Source organism: Rhipicephalus microplus, unplaced genomic scaffold (genome assembly GCF_043290135.1).
Source record: "Rhipicephalus microplus isolate Deutch F79 unplaced genomic scaffold, USDA_Rmic scaffold_33, whole genome shotgun sequence".
In the NCBI taxonomy this organism is placed as follows: domain Eukaryota; kingdom Metazoa; phylum Arthropoda; class Arachnida; order Ixodida; family Ixodidae; genus Rhipicephalus; species Rhipicephalus microplus.
The window spans coordinates 1,074,681-1,083,447 of record NW_027464606.1 but is presented as its reverse complement, the minus strand read 5'-3'; positions in this window follow the sequence as shown (position 1 = coordinate 1,083,447).

Genomic DNA, 8,767 nt, shown 5'->3' with positions numbered 1-8,767 from the left:
GGTTAGGTTACGTTAGGTTAGGTTAGGTCAGGTAAGGTTAGGTTACGTTAGAATAGGTTAGGTTAGGTTACGTTAGGTTAGGTTAAGTTAGGTTAGGTTAGGTTAGGTTAGGTTAGGTTAGGTTAGGTTGGGTTGGGTTGGGTTAGGTTGGGTTAGGTTAGGTTAGGTTAGGTTAGGTTAGGTTGGGTTAGGTTAGTTTAGGTTAGGTTAGGTTAGGTTAGGTTGGGTTGGGTTGGGTTAGGTTAGGTTAGGTTAGGTAAGGTTAGGTTAGGTTAGGTTAGGTTAGGTTAAGGTATGAACCGTCGTAAAACCGCATTAAACAATGTCACTTAGTGAGATGCAGTGTTTTTTACCTTTACAAGTTGGGAACTGTGATATCTAATGTGAAAGCGCTTGAAACCGTCGTAATGTTGTAGAAAGCAATGTAAAGTAGCGAGTAAAACGTTTTCTAACGATAGAAGTGCGAAGGTCATGTTAGGTTGAGTTATGTTAGTTTAAGCTAGGTAGCGTCGTGAAACTACCAAAAAACAACGTCATCTAACGAGATAGTGTTGTTTTATTGCGAGTGCGAAACTGCGATAGGTGAAATGTTGTGAAAGCACACAAAACGGCATGAACAAGCCAAATACTGCATGTTGTACCGTTACAAGTGCGAAACTGCTATGTTGTGATATTCTCGTTAAAGCGCATGCAAGCATCGTGAAATCTTAAAGAACGATGTCATTTAGCCAGATACAGCGTTCTGTACTGCAATAAGTTGGTGAAAAACTGTGAGGTTATGCAAATATCCTAATTGTGAACGAAACAGTGTAATAGAGCGAATACAAGTGCGAATGTTAGGTTAGGTTAAGATATGAACCGTCGTAAAACCGCATTAAACAATGTCACTTAGTGAGATGCAGTGTTTTTCACCATTACAAGTCGGGAACTGCGATATCTAATGTGAAAGCGCTTGCAAACGTCGTTAGGTTAGGTTAGGTTAGGTTAGGTTAGGTTAGGTTAGGGTATGTTAGGTAAGGTTTGGTTAGGTTAGGTTAGGTTAGGTTGGTTTAGGTAAGGTTAGGTTAGGTTAAGATATGAACCGCGCTAAAACCGCATTAAACAATGTCACTTAGTGAGATGCTGTGTTTTTACACCATTACAAGTCGGGAACTGCGATATCTAATGTGAAAGCGCATGAAACCGTCGTAATCTTGTAGACAACATTGTAAAGTAGCGAATAAAACGTTTTCTAACGATAGAAGTGCGAAGGTTCGGTTAGTTTGAGCTAGGTAGCGTCGTGAAACCACCAAAAACGATGTCATCTAACGAGATAGTGTTGTTTTATTGCGAGTACGAAACTGCGATATGTGAAATATTGGGAAAGCACACAAAATGGCATGAACTAGCCAGATACTGCGTCTTGTGCCGTTACAAGTGCGAAACTGCTTTATTCTGATATTCTCGTTAAAGCGCATGCAAGTATCGTGAAACCTTAAAGAACGATGTCATTTAGCGAGATACAGCGTTCTGTACTGTAATAGGTTGGTGAGAAACTGTGAGGTCAAGCAAATATCGTAATTGTGAACGAAACAGTGTAATTGAGCGTATTTAGATACAAGTGCGAATGTTAGGTTAGGTTGAGATATCAACCGTCGTAAAACCGCATTAAACAATGTCACTTAGTGAGATGTAGTGTTTTTCAACATTACAAGTCGGAAACTACGATATCTAATGTGAAAGCGCATGAAACCGTCGTAATCTTGTAGAAAACATTGTAAAGTTGCGAGTAAAACGTTTTCTAACGATAGAAGTGCGAAGGTTAGCTTGAGTTATGTTAGTTTAAGCTATGTAGCGTCGTGAAACTACCAAAAACGACGTCATCTAACGAGATAGTGTTGTTTTATTGCGAGTATTAAACTGCGATAGGTGAAATGTTATGAATGCACACAAAACGGCATGAACAAGCCAAATACTGCGTGTTCTACCGTTACAAGTGCGAAACTGCTATATTGTGATATTCTCGTTAAAGCGCATGCAAGCATCGTGAAACCTTAAAGAACAATGTCATTTAGCGAGATACAGCGTTCTGTACTGCAATATGTTGGTGAAAAACTGTGAGGTTATGCAAATATCGTAATTGTGAACGAAACAGTGTAATAGAGCGTTTTTCAATACAAGTACGAATGTTAGGTTAGGTTAAGATATGAACCGTCGTAAAACCGCATTAAACAATGTCACTTAGTGAGATGCAGTGTTTTTCACCATTACAAGTTGGGAACTGCGATATCTAATGTGAAAGCGCTTGCAAACGTCGTTAGGTTAGGTTAGGTTAGGTTAGGTTACGTTAGGTTAGGTTTGGTTAGGTTAGGTTAGGTTAGGTTACGTTAGGTTAGGTTGGGTTAGGTTAGGTTAGGTTACGTTAGGTTAAGGTATGAACCGTCGTAAAACCGCAATAAACAATGTCACTTAGTGAGATGCAGTGTTTTTCACCTTTACAAGTTGGGAACTGCGATATCTAATGTGAAAGCGCTTGAAACCGTCGTAATGTTGTAGAAAGCAATGTAAAGTAGCGAGTAAAACGTTTTCTAACGATAGAAGTGCGAAGGTTATGTTAGGTTGAGTTATGTTAGTTTTAGCTAGGTAGCGTCGTGAAACCACCAAAAACGACGTCATCTAACGAGATAGTGTTGTTTTATTGCGAGTACGAAACTGCGATAGGTAAAATGTTGTGAAAGTACACAAAACGGCATGAACAAGCCAAATACTGCGTGTTGTACCGTTACAAGTGCGAAACTGCTATGTTGTGACATTCTCGGTAAAGCGCATGCAAGTATCGTGAAACCTTAAAGAACGATGTCATTTAGCGAGATACAGCGTTCTGTACTGTAATAAGTTGGTGAGAAACTGTGAGGTCAAGCAAATATCGTAATTGTGAACGAAACAGTGTAATTGAGCGTCTTTAGATACAAGTGCGAATGTTAGGTTAGGTTGACATATCCACCGTCGTAAAAGCGCATTAAACAATGTCACTTAGTGAGATGTAGTGTTTTTCAACATTACAAGTCGGGAACTACGATATCTAATGTGAAAGCGCATGAAACCGTCGTAATCTTGTAGAAAACATTGTAAAGTGGCGAGTAAAACGTTTTCTAACGATAGAAGTGCGAAGGTTAGGTTAGGTTAGGTTAGTTTAAGCTAGGTAGCGTCGTGAAACTACCAAAAACGACGTCATCAAACGAGATAGTGTTGTTTTATAGCGAGTATTATACTGCGATAGGTGAAATGTTGTGAAAGCACACAAAACGGCATGAACAAGCCAAATACTGCGTGTTCTACCGTTACAAGTGCGAAACTGCTATATTGTGATATTCTCGTTAAAGCGCATGCAAGCATCGTGAAACCTTAAAGAACAATGTCATTTAGCGAGATACAGCGTTCTGTACTGCAATAAGTTGGTGAAAAACTGTGAGGTTATGCAAATATCGTAATTGTGAACAAAACAGTGTAATAGAGCGTTTTTAGATACAAGTGCGAATGTTAGGTTAGGTTAAGATATGAACCGTCGTAAAACCACATTAAACAATGTCAATTACTGAGATGCAGTGTTTTTCACCATTAAAAGTGGGGAACTGCGATATTTAATGTGAAAGCGCTTGCAACCGTCGTTAGATTAGGTTAGGTTAGGTTAGGTTAGGTTAGGTTTGGTTAGGTTAGGTTAGATTAGGTTAGGTTTGGTTGAGTTGGGTTAGGTTAGGTTAGGTCAGGTTAGGTTACGTTAGGTTAGGTTAGGTTACGTTAGGTTAGGTTAGGTTAGGTTACGTTAGGTTAGGTTAGGTTAGGTAAGGATAATTTGGTTAGGTTAGGTAAGGTTAGGTTAGGTTAGGTTGGGTTGGGTGTTGTTGGGTTGGGTTGGGTTAGGTTGGGTTAGGTTAGGTTAGGTTACGTTAGGTTAGGTTAGGTTAGGTTACGTTAGGTTATGTTAGGTTAGGTTAGGTTACGTTAGGTTAGGTTAGGTCAGGTAAGGTTAGGTTACGTTAGAATAGGTTAGGTTAGGTTACGTTAGGTTAGGTTAAGTTAGGTTAGGTTAGGTTTGGTTAGGTTAGCTTAGGTTAGGTTAGGTTGGGTTGGGTTGGGTTAGGTTGGGTTAGGTTAGGTTAGGTTAGGTTAGGTTGGGTTTGGTTAGGTTAGGTTAGGTTAGGTTGGGTTGGGTTGGGTTAGGTTAGGTTAGGTTAGGTTAGGTAAGGTTAGGTTAGGTTAGGTTAGGTTAAGGTATGAACCGTCGTAAAACCGCATTAAACAATGTCACTTAGTGAGATGCAGTGTTTTTCACCTTTACAAGTTGGGAACTGTGATATCTAATGTGAAAGCGCTTGAAACCATCGTAATGTTGTAGAAAGCAATGTAAAGTAGCGAGTAGAACATTTTCTAACGATAGAAGTGCGAAGGTTATATTAGGTTGAGTTATGTTAGTTTAAGTTATGTAGCGTCGTGAGACCATCAAAAAGGACGTCATCTAACGAGATAGTGTTGTTTTATTGCATGTACTAAACTGAAATAGGTGAAATGTTGTGAAAGTACACAAAACGGCATGAACAAGCCAGATACTGCGTGTTGTACCGTTACAAGTGCGAAACTGCGATAATGTGATATTCTCGTTAAAGCGCATGCAAGCATCGTGAAACCTTAAAGAACGATGTCATTTAGCGAGATACAGCGTTCTGTACTGCAATAAGTTGGTGAAAAACTGTGAGGTTATGCAAATATCGTAATTGTGAACGAAACAGTGTAATAGAGCGTTTTTCAATACAAGTGCGAATCTTAAGTTAGGTTAAGATATGAACCGTCGCAAAACCGCATTAAACAATGTCACTTAGTGAGATGCAGTGTTTTTCACCATTACAAGTCGGGAACTGCGATATCTAATGGGAAAGCGCTTGCAAACGTCGTTAGGTTAGGTTAGGTTAGGTTAGGTTACGTTAGGTTAGGTTAGGTTAGGTTTGGTTAGGTTAGGTTAGGTTAGGTTATGTTAGGTAAGGTTTGGTTAGGTTAGGTTAGGTTAGGTTAGGTTAGGTTGGGTTAGGTTGGGTTAAGTAAGGTTAGGTTAGGTTGGGTTAGGTTAGGTTAGGTTAGGTTAAGATATGAACCGCGCTAAAACCGCATTAAACAATGTCACTTAGTGAGATGCTGTGTTTTTCACCATTACAAGTCGGGAACTGCGATATCTAATGTGAAAGCGCATGAAACCGTCGTAATCTTGTAGAAAACATTGTAAAGCAGCGAATAAAACGTTTTCTAACGATAGAAGTGCGAAGGTTAGGTTAGTTTAAGCTAGGTAGCGTCGTGAAACTACCAAAAACGACGTCATCTAACGAGATAGTGTTGTTTTATTGCGAGTACGAAACTGCGATAGGTGAAATGTTGTGAAAGCACACAAAACGGCATGAACAAGCCAAATACTGCGTGTTGTACCGTTACAAGTGCGAAACTGCTATGTTGTGATATTCTCGTTAAAGCGCATGCAAGCATCGTGAAACCTTAAAGAATGATGTCATTTAGCGAGAGACAGCGTTCTGTACTGTGATAAGTTGGTGAAAAACTGTGAGGTCATGCAAATATCGTAATTGTGAACGAAACAGTGTAATAGAGCGTTTTGAGATACAAGCGCGAATGTTAGGTTAGGTCAAGATATGAACCGTCGTAAAACCGCATTGAACAATGTCACTTTGTGAGATGCAGGTTTTTTCACCATTACAAGTCGGGAACTGCGATATCTAATGTGAAAGTGCATGAAACCGTCGTAATGTTGTAGAGAGCATTGTAAATTAGCGAGTAAAACGTTTTCTAACGATAGAAGTGCGAAGGTTATGTTAGGTTGAATTATGTTAGTTTAAGCTAGGTAGCGTCGTGAGACCACCAAAAAGGACGTCATCTAACGAGATAGTGTTGTTTTATTGCATGTACGAAATTGCAATAGGTGAAATGTTGTGAAAGCACACAAAACGGCATGAACAAGCCAGATACTGCGTGTTGTACCGTTACAAGTGCGAAACTGCTCTAATGTGTAATTCTCGTTAAAGCACATGCAAACATCGTGAAACCTTAAAGAATGATGTCATTTAGCGAGATACAGCGTTATGTACTGCAATAAGTTGGTGAAAAACTGTGAGGTCATGCAAATATTGTAATTGTGAACGAAACAGTGTAATTGAGCGTAATTAGATACAAGTGCGAATGATAGCTTAGGTTGAGATATCAACCGTCGTAAAACCGCATTAAAAACAATGTCACTTAGTGAGATGTAGTGTTTTTCAACATTACAAGTCGGGAACTACGATATCTAATAGGAAAGCGCATGAAACCGTCGTAATCTTGTAGAAAACATTGTAAAGCTGCGAGTAAAACGTTTTCTAACGATAGAAGTGCGAAGGTTATATTAGGTTGACTTATGTTTAAGCTATGTAGCGTCGTGAGACCACCAAAAAGGACGTCATCTAGCGAGAAAGTGTTGTTTTATTGCATGTACGAAACTGCAATAGGTGAAATGTTGTGAAAGCACACAAAACGGCATGAAAAGGCCAGATACTGCGTGTTGTACCGTTACAAGTGCGAAACTGCTGTAATGTGATATTCTCGTTAAAGCGCATGCAAGCATCGTGAAACCTTAAAGAACGATGTCATTTAGCGAGATACAGCGTTCTGTACTGCAATAAGTTGGTGAAAAACTGTGAGGTTATGCAAATATCGTAATTGTGAACAAAACAGTGTAATAGAGCGTTTTTAGATACAAGTGCGAATGTTAGGTTAGGTTAAGATATGAACCGTCGTAAAACCGCATTAAACAATGTCAATTACTGAGATGCAGTGTTTTTCACCATTAAAAGTGGGGAACTGCGATATTTAATGTGAAAGCGCTTGCAACCGTCGTTAGGTTAGGTTAGGTTAGGTTAGGTTAGGTTAGGTTTGGTTACGTTAGGTTAGGTTAGGTTACGTTAGGTTAGGTTAGGTTAGGTAAGGATAATTTGGTTAGGTTAGGTAAGGTTAGGTTAGGTTAGGTTAGGTTGGGTTGGGCTGGGTTGGGTTAGGTTAGGTTAGGTTACGTTAGGTTAGGTTAGGTTAGGTTACGTTAGGTTATGTTAGGTTAGGTTAGGTTACGTTAGGTTAGGTTAGGTCAGGTAAGGTTAGGTTACGTTAGAATAGGTTAGGTTAGGTTACGTTAGGTTAGGTTAAGTTAGGTTAGGTTAGGTTAGGTTAGGTTAGGTTAGGTTGGGTTGGGTTGGGTTAGGTTGGGTTAGGTTAGGTTAGGTTAGGTTAGGTTGGGTTAGGTTAGTTTAGGTTAGGTTAGGTTAGGTTAGGTTGGGTTGGGTTGGGTTAGGTTAGGTTAGGTTAGGTAAGGTTAGGTTAGGTTAGGTTAGGTTAGGTTAAGGTATGAACCGTCGTAAAACCGCATTAAACAATGTCACTTAGTGAGATGCAGTGTTTTTTACCTTTACAAGTTGGGAACTGTGATATCTAATGTGAAAGCGCTTGAAACCGTCGTAATGTTGTAGAAAGCAATGTAAAGTAGCGAGTAAAACGTTTTCTAACGATAGAAGTGCGAAGGTCATGTTAGGTTGAGTTATGTTAGTTTATGCTAGGTAGCGTCGTGAAACTACCAAAAAACAACGTCATCTAACGAGATAGTGTTGTTTTATTGCGAGTGCGAAACTGCGATAGGTGAAATGTTGTGAAATCACACAAAACGGCATGAACAAGCCAAATACTGCATGTTGTACCGTTACAAGTGCGAAACTGCTATGTTGTGATATTCTCGTTAAAGCGCATGCAAGCATCGTGAAATCTTAAAGAACGATGTCATTTAGCCAGATACAGCATTCTGTACTGCAATAAGTTGGTGAAAAACTGTGAGGTTATGCAAATATCCTAAATGTGAACGAAACAGTGTAATAGAGCGAATACAAGTGCGAATGTTAGGTTAGGTTAAGATATGAACCGTCGTAAAACCGCATTAAACAATGTCACTTAGTGAGATGCAGTGTTTTTCACCATTACAAGTCGGGAACTGCGATATCTAATGTGAAAGCGCTTGCAAACGTCGTTAGGTTAGGTTAGGTTAGGTTAGGTTAGGTTAGGTTAGGTTAGGGTATGTTAGGTAAGGTTTGGTTAGGTTAGGTTAGGTTAGGTTGGTTTAGGTAAGGTTAGGTTAGGTTAAGATATGAACCGCGCTAAAACCGCATTAAACAATGTCACTTAGTGAGATGCTGTGTTTTTACACCATTACAAGTCGGGAACTGCGATATCTAATGTGAAAGCGCATGAAACCGTCGTAATCTTGTAGACAACATTGTAAAGTAGCGAATAAAACGTTTTCTAACGATAGAAGTGCGAAGGTTCGGTTAGTTTGAGCTAGGTAGCGTCGTGAAACCACCAAAAACGATGTCATCTAACGAGATAGTGTTGTTTTATTGCGAGTACGAAACTGCGATAGGTGAAATATTGGGAAAGCACACAAAATGGCATGAACTAGCCAGATACTGCGTCTTGTGCCGTTACAAGTGCGAAACTGCTTTATTCTGATATTCTCGTTAAAGCGCATGCAAGTATCGTGAAACCTTGAAGAACGATGTCATTTAGCGAGATACAGCGTTCTGTACTGTAATAGGTTGGTGAGAAACTGTGAGGTCAAGCAAATATCGTAATTGTGAACGAAACAGTGTAATTGAGCGTATTTAGATACAAGTGCGAATGTTAGGTTAGGTTGAGATATCAACCGTCGTAAAACCGCATT